At 42.7% G+C, this 7,836-nt stretch overlaps 1 pseudogene; it reads right to left on the bottom strand.

The window, feature by feature from the left end:
- Positions 1-980: 980 nt before the first annotated feature.
- On the bottom strand, positions 981-1,580 carry LOC148581703 (uncharacterized; annotated as a pseudogene).
- Positions 1,581-7,836: the final 6,256 nt, after the last annotated feature.

The raw sequence follows: 7,836 nt of genomic DNA, 5'->3' as shown, positions 1-7,836 counted from the left end.
AACATTTGATTTTGTGAATTAATAACAAGTGTATTCTTATGTTTGTTTGTATTTATTTTTAAATATTATTTTATATGTGATTATTTATAAAAAGTTATTTAATTTAAAAAAAAATCCTTGCTTATAACAATTTTTTTTTAAAATATTAGATCAAAATTTTTCAGCTAATAATATATTTTACATACATATACATATATATGTATATTTTTATTAATTTTTATTGAGAGTATGTTTTAATTTTAAAATTTTGATGAAAATTTATTTATTTATTTTTATATAATATTTTTTGGTGAGAAAGAGAGAATATACGAAGAGTAGGGATAATTACCGTAAAAATTTATGTATGTTGTTGTATATTGTATCTTATATTTTACATTTATACATAATTTAGGCTTATATATAATTTAGACAAAAGATTTCAATTTCAAAACTAAAATATAAAATTGACTATTAGCTTAAATAAAATAATCTAAATGATAGATTGTCTTGAATTTATTTTTTTATAATATATGTAACAAATTTTTAGGACAATTTACTATAATAAATAATATGGAAACCAATTTTACCAGAATGCACAAAATGAAAAATGGATACCAAAATATATTTTTTCCATAATCTATGTAAACCACGACAGGGGTGTCGCAGTTTACGTGTGGGCGTAAAATGTGCATAAACCGCGAGAGGGGTGTAGCGGTTTATACGTTAGTATACAATTTATATAAACATAAAACAAAGTGTATGGTTAACAAAAAACATACATTACATACACCTAATTCAATGGAAATAAACTAAGTACAAACACATATAATACAAAAGTACATGGTAAATCCGACATACACATAGGTTTCATCAATGAAAACATAAAATAGTAAGCTATGACTCTTTCCTGTCACTCTGGCGGGCCTCTGGCGCTGCTGTGCTGGAGGATTGACCGGCATGCCCACGCCATATGCAGATGCAGGCATCCCTCCCATGCCCAACTAACTGTCATACGGACTGCCAGCAGGCTCATTCAGGTCTACATGTAGCTGGGGCTGGAATCCATGAGGGTCAGACATCTGCAGCTGGTACCGCTGTATATCATCCATATCTGGGCAGTACCACTGTGTAACATCCATCTGGGGCTGGGTCTCAGGCACCTGATCCTGTGGGGTCTGCTGCTGAAAATGCGGAGGGTCATCATCCCGGATGAGAGTTGCAAAGTCGGAATAGAACTGTGAACTCCCAACCTCGTGGTTCATATCCATCGTGAAAGTCGGACCCACCTAGTCATCATACATCTGGCCATGGATGTCATGGTATATCTGGGAGCTCGAAACATGTGTAAGAGGAACCTCTTGAGTCTCTGCCCCTACCTGCTCAGTGGGTCTATCACCAGTACCATCGGATGCGACCCCTGATGAACCACCCCGACGCTGAGGACAGCCACGCCAAACACGGTGATCGGAGTGTCCGACTCCGTCGCCACCAGATCTGTCATCCTAAATCATGTCATCCAGCCATTGCCAGTCACGGTCTGTAGCCCGAGTACCAACGCGTCGTCGCCGCTCAACGCGCTTGTTATCTGGCACGTCTGGCATGGGTATCGTAGAAGGAGCTTGTGACGACCCTCTCTGAACAACATCTTGTGAGTTCTCCTCGGCCCTAGGATCGGCAATCAAAGAATCTGGCGACAGAAACCTATAGGCCACTCTATACCACCATCGCAGAAAGTCTGCGGACGGCCCGGGATTAGGCACCCGGGGAATACTCAGCACAGCATTGACCCTGTTCTGTCAACTAAGGTGCCATACCTAGTAGTAGCTTGGGAACCATCTGTCCCCACCCTTCCTATCCTTGGCATGGAGCTAATCAATGTTCGAGGCCGGCTCAGGCTCGTGCTGAACGCCACCCAGCTATGGCAGTACCCTATCCACTTGGTGCCACTCAATGACGGCGAAGTATATCAAGCAAGTACATGCACGCCATAACCGACTGTGCTCTTCTGTGAGAATCTCTGGATGAACAACAGATGTTGACAGAATACATTAATTAGTCCATTAACTAACAAATATATAGTTAAGTACTAGATAAAAATTGAATCAAAATGAATAAACTTACATCTCGATCGCCTAATCAATCCAACGCTAGGTGACACTGGACGACTCTCTCCTCCTTGCGGTCGGATGAAGGCAAGTAGGTGGCCCACCTGAACAAAAAAGATGTTATACAAAGTTAACAGGTAGTACCATAATAAAAAAAGTTACAGTTCAAGGCTAACTGTACAAATATGTATACTTGGATGCCAATGGGAAGGAATATGTGTCGAATCCCCGCGACCTGAGGCTAGAAAACCGCCAGAAAATCCATGACTGCAGGAGCTGCAGGGGGCCTGCCAAGTTCGTCACGTTTCTGTTGGCCACCCGACACATGCAATGATATAACCAGGCCAACGCTGCCGACCACCAGCTATAACTGTCCATATCATCAAGCCTCGCCACAAAGGGCAACCACCGTATATGAACCCGGTTTTCACTCTTGTCACCGAACAACGAAGTGGAAAGCAGCATCATAATATAAGCCCGTGCATATATGCGTACGGTCTCCTCCGTAGCATCATCTGGCAGCACCCTGAACCTCTCATGAAACCAGGTGAAGCGGACTGTATACTGCCTTCTTCCATAAACTTCTCAAAATCAGTAAGGCACCTGGATACAGGTAAACCATCCATGGGCAGCCCCAACTGGTATGCTACATCCTGCAGCGTGATAGTGCACTCTCCAAAGGACATATGAAAGGTATGCGTCTCAAGACGTCACCTCTCAATGAAAGCACTGACTAAGGGCTCGTCCAACCAGAACCACTTGGCGTTGAGCCTCGCCAGGTGGTACAAACAGGCCCTCTCCAAATATGGTACGATCCTGTCATGCAGAGGCATGTTCTGCTGCCTCCGAACACTATATATACACCTAGTCGGCTGGAGCATGTGACAGAAGAAACCAAACATATAAAAAACCAACAGTAATTTATAGTCATCTATCACAAACACTACAACTTTAAAGTTTAAACTGGCAACATACATTTCCTATTTTCTAATCACAAAATTCAATGAAAAACATAAACAATTAAAATAATAATTTAAATACTACATTTTATGATTTAAAATAATAATTTAAATCTAAATTTAAATACATTAACTAACAATAACGAAACTAAAAATAACCAAAAAAATGAAAAATATGAAAAATATTATACAAAATACATTAACTAAAAATAACCAAACTAACCTTTTCGTTTATGCTCCCAGCAACGTGCGCAACGCCGTTGAGCCTGTATAGACTGCGTGCCTCCGCCATAGTCCCAGCTCCAATCTCAACTCAACTCAACCACTTTTCTCTCTTTTATTCTCTCTAGAAAACCACTACTTCTCTCTCTAGAAAACTTTTTTCTTCAGCACAAATGTAATCCGCGAGACCCCTTCACCGTATTTATACTAACGCATAAATCGCTACACTTCTCTCGCGGTTTATGCACATTTTACGCCCACACATAAACCGTGACACCCCTGTCGCGGTTTATGCTCATTTCTCGTTGCACGTAAACCGCGACACCTCTATAGCGGATTACGTGTATTCGTAAACTACGGGACCCTGTTGCGGTTTACATAAATTATGGGAAAATGCATTTCGGTGTCCATTTTTCATTTTGTGCATTTTGGTAAAATTAGTTTTCTTATTATTTATTATAATAAATTGCCCAAATGTTTATAATATCGTAAATTTTATTTTTTTATTTAATGTTATTGTATTTAAATTATTTATAAATTTATTCATAATAATAATATTATTCTGGTCAGTTTATCATCATCGTATTCTTATATCTATATATAACATACTTTTTGTATGTACACATAATCTGCTACATCTCTATTCCTGTTTTTACATAAACTGCTGTATCTTATGGTAGTTTATGCATGCCCTAATTTTTTTAGAAACTGTGACACATAATTTCTACTTTGTACATATTTTAACATAATTTACTACGGAATGAATTACGTGCATATTGTAAACTGTTATATTCCTGCAGCGATTTTTATAGATATAAAAGAAAAATTGTAATTTCATCTACTATATTAAAAAAATTATAATATAACAAATTTAGTTTCAATCAATTTATTTAAGTAACTTGCTATTTTTTTTTGGGAAAAACACCCTAAAAATATACTATACTATACTGTATGATATCATTAGGGTAAAAAACCTAAACAAGCCAAAGGGATTTCAATTTGACACAAATAAGCCAAAACAAATTCTGTTTCAGCAATCAACCAAATGGCATTTCTATGTAGTTCGAACCAAATAGGTTCAAACTCACCTTCCACATAATTCGAACCAAATAGGTTCGAATTACACCTATACGCCAAGCCTAAATAAATCGAACCAAATTGGTTCGAACCATAACTGAATAATTCGAACCTAATAGGTTCGAATTACAATGAGCATATTTCGAACCATAGCGGTTCGAATCAGTGAGGATGAGAGCTCTATATATATGGTCTGAACGTGAGTTACTATCATTAGAGGTGGTTTACATGGCTAGTGAGGAGAGTTTCGCAGTGTTGGTTCACCACAGAGGAACCATTAAGAAGAAAACTCGTTCTGGTGTGAAGTTCACTGATAAGGATCCTCTCTGCATTATCGTCACGCCTACGACAAGGTATGAGGACCTTGTTAGCTCTGTACTGCAGAAACTCGGTCAGGAAGGTGTGAAACGGGTTAAGAAGGTTTTTATCGATTTCCAATCACGGTGCTCCAGAACACCGTAACGTACGATTGTTTCACGATCGGGAGTGATGAGGACTTGCAGGTTATGTTTCATTGTCGCCGTCAGTTTCCAGAGGTGAAGACACCAGAGCTGTTGGCAAAGTTGGTTGACGTGGTTTCCAGCTCGGGAGGTTCGAACCGGAATACCACCACTTTAGCCACGGTAGCCGGTTCTAGCTCCAGACCTGCCGTTGCATCTTTCCTGTCCCTGCGTACGAGCCACCCGTCCAATTTGTCGCCTCCCCTTCGTTCGCTGTGGATCTCCACGGCAGTGTAGGCGACGAGGTCGGACAACGGGAGTATCTGCCGACATCTTTACAGTGTGCTGCACCGGCTGGGGTTGGAGATGGATTCTTGGATGATCCAGAGGACGATGACGTCGAGCCGGATATGATTGCTGATGACAGTGGGGATGATGTTGGAGCAAGTGAGCCTGCTGGGGTGGTCGGTAGTTCTAGCTCCGGCACGAAGCAGTACCCTCCGCATTTTTCCTCTTTGGACTTGGATGCCATGAGGCAGGAAGGGGTTGCTGGGCAGCCGGCTGGATTTGGCGCTAGAAATGCTGAAGGGTCTGCAGGTCTGACAGAGTTTCAGGTTGGTTAGCAATTTCCGGATAAAGAACAGGTCCTGTTAAGTGTCAAGACTTACAGCATACGGCGAGGGGTACAGTACAAGGTGGTGGAGTCCGACTATCATCGGTATGTGGGCAAGTGTTCTGAGTTCGGCAATGGGTGCACATGGTTGATTCGGCTCAGTCTCCGACAGCGCAAGGGGATTTGGGAGGTCAAACGTTACAACGGACCGCATACTTATCTCGCCACCTCGATCTCCAGCGACCACAGGAGTTTGGATTACCATGTGATATCGGCATTCGTTATGCCAATGGTTAGGGCTGATGCATCCGTCAGCATCAAGGTGCTCCTAAATGCCACCGCCGCACACTTTGGGTTTAGGCCGACTTACAGGAGGGTCTGGTTGGCGAAGCAGAAGGCTGTTTCCCTCATCTATGGTGACTGGGATGAGTCGTACAATGAGCTCCCAAGGTGGGTGTTAGGAGTCCGGTTGACGATGCCTGGTACTGTTGCTGTGCTGAGGACGAGCCCTGTTCGTGTCAGTGGATAGGTGGACGAGTCTCGAGCTTATTTTCACAGACTATTCTGGACCTTTCCCCCATGCATCGAGGCATTCCGTCATTGCAAGCCCCTAGTTAGTATTGACGGAACCCATCTGTATGGCAAGTATGGGGGAACGTTGCTTGTCGCGATTGCACAGGACGGGAACTCCAACATACTCCCCGTCGCGTTCGCATTAGTCGAGGGTGAGAATGCTGAGTCGTGGTATTTCTTTCTCTCCCACTTGCGTGAGCATGTGACACCGCAGCCGGGTCTGCTGGTTATCTCGGACAGGCATAACGGCATCAAGGCCGCCCTTGAGGCTCCTGACGGAGGCTGGTTACCTCCATCTGCATACCGGACATTCTGCATTCGATATGTTGCGGCAAATTTTGCCCTCACCTTCAAGGGCAAAGACGCAAGGAGGCTACTCGTGAATGCGGCGTACGTTAAGACCGAGGTTGAGTTCCAGTACTGGTTTGATATTCTTAGGTCCGAAGACCCGACGATGTGTGACTGGGCTAACCGGATTGAGTATTCCTTGTGGACCCAGCATTGTGATGAGGGGCGTAGATTCGGACACATGACGACGAATATATCTGAGTGTGTGAACTCGATCCTCAAGGGCGTCAGAAACCTTCCTGTGTGCTCCCTAGTGAAGGCAACATACGGAAGGTTGGTCGAGTTATTTGTTCGCAAAGGGAGGGAGGCTGAGGCGCAGATGGGAACCGGACAACAATTTAGTCAGCACTTGGTGAAGTGTATAGAGGCCAACTTGAAGACGGCTAGGTGCTTCACGGTTACCGTGTACGACAGGGATAACTCCGAGTTCACCATCGCAGAGACAACTCCGACTGGTTCTTTCTCACTGGGTACCTACAGAGTCTCGCTTGCATCTCGCACATATGATTGCGGATACTTCCAGGCACTTCATTTCCCGTGTCCCCACGCACTGGCATGCTGTGCCTACTCACGGCTTACATGGGAGCCTTATGTCCACCAGGTGTATCGTCTTAGTTCGGTCTTCAGTGTCTATCAGATGGGTTTTACACCTCCAATTCCGGAGGGTTTCTGGCCACCATATGATGGGCCGACTGTCATCCCTGACCCCAATAAGAGGCGTGCAAGAGAGGGTCGTCCCAGGTCCACTCGGATACGGACCAATATGGACGAGGCTGATCCGAACCGGCCAAAGAGATGTGGGCTTTGTCGGCAGCCCGGCCACACACGTCGGAGTTGCCCACAGCTCGGAGGCGCAGAGCACACACGGGGACATGATTAGCTGTATTAGCGGCTTTGGTACTTTTGTTATTTCAATTTAGCTTTTAGATTCCGTAATTATCGGTTTTCTTACTTGTGGTTGGTGACGCATAAAATTTGTTAACGTCACTGCAATGTACCTCGAATGGATTTTTACTTAATGAATATGTTCTGCCACCGCAGTTTTAAATGAAATATTTCTCTAAGGCACACCGGCAAAAAAAAATGTAGGACTCTTATTAAGACATGATGCGGAAACTATGTTCGTAACTTAAATTCCTTCCTGTGACGAATTCATAGTAATTCAAACCAGCCTATTTCGAATTACTTCGTAAAGTTATGCTCATTGTAATTCGAACCTATTAGGTTCGAATTATTAAGTTATGGTTCGAACCAATTTGGTTCGATTTATTTAGGCTTGGCGTATAGGTGTAATTCAAACTTATTTGGTTCGAATTATGTGGAAGGTGAGTTCGAACCTATTTGGTTCGAACTATATAGAAATGCCACTTGGTGAATTGCTGAAACAGAATTTGTTTTGGCTTATTTGTGTCAAATTGATCTCCCTTTGGCTTGTTTAGGTTTTTTACCCATATCATTATTATCATATGAGTTTGAGTTTATTTAAGGTTCTTATTTAATTATGTCATCTAGTTTAGTTT

This window comes from Arachis ipaensis, chromosome B10, assembly GCF_059453495.1.
Source record: "Arachis ipaensis isolate K30076 ecotype BB chromosome B10, ASM5945349v1, whole genome shotgun sequence".
NCBI lineage: Eukaryota > Viridiplantae > Streptophyta > Magnoliopsida > Fabales > Fabaceae > Arachis > Arachis ipaensis.
The sequence above is the reverse complement of the archived record's forward strand: the minus strand, read 5'-3'. Positions and strand labels throughout refer to the sequence as shown.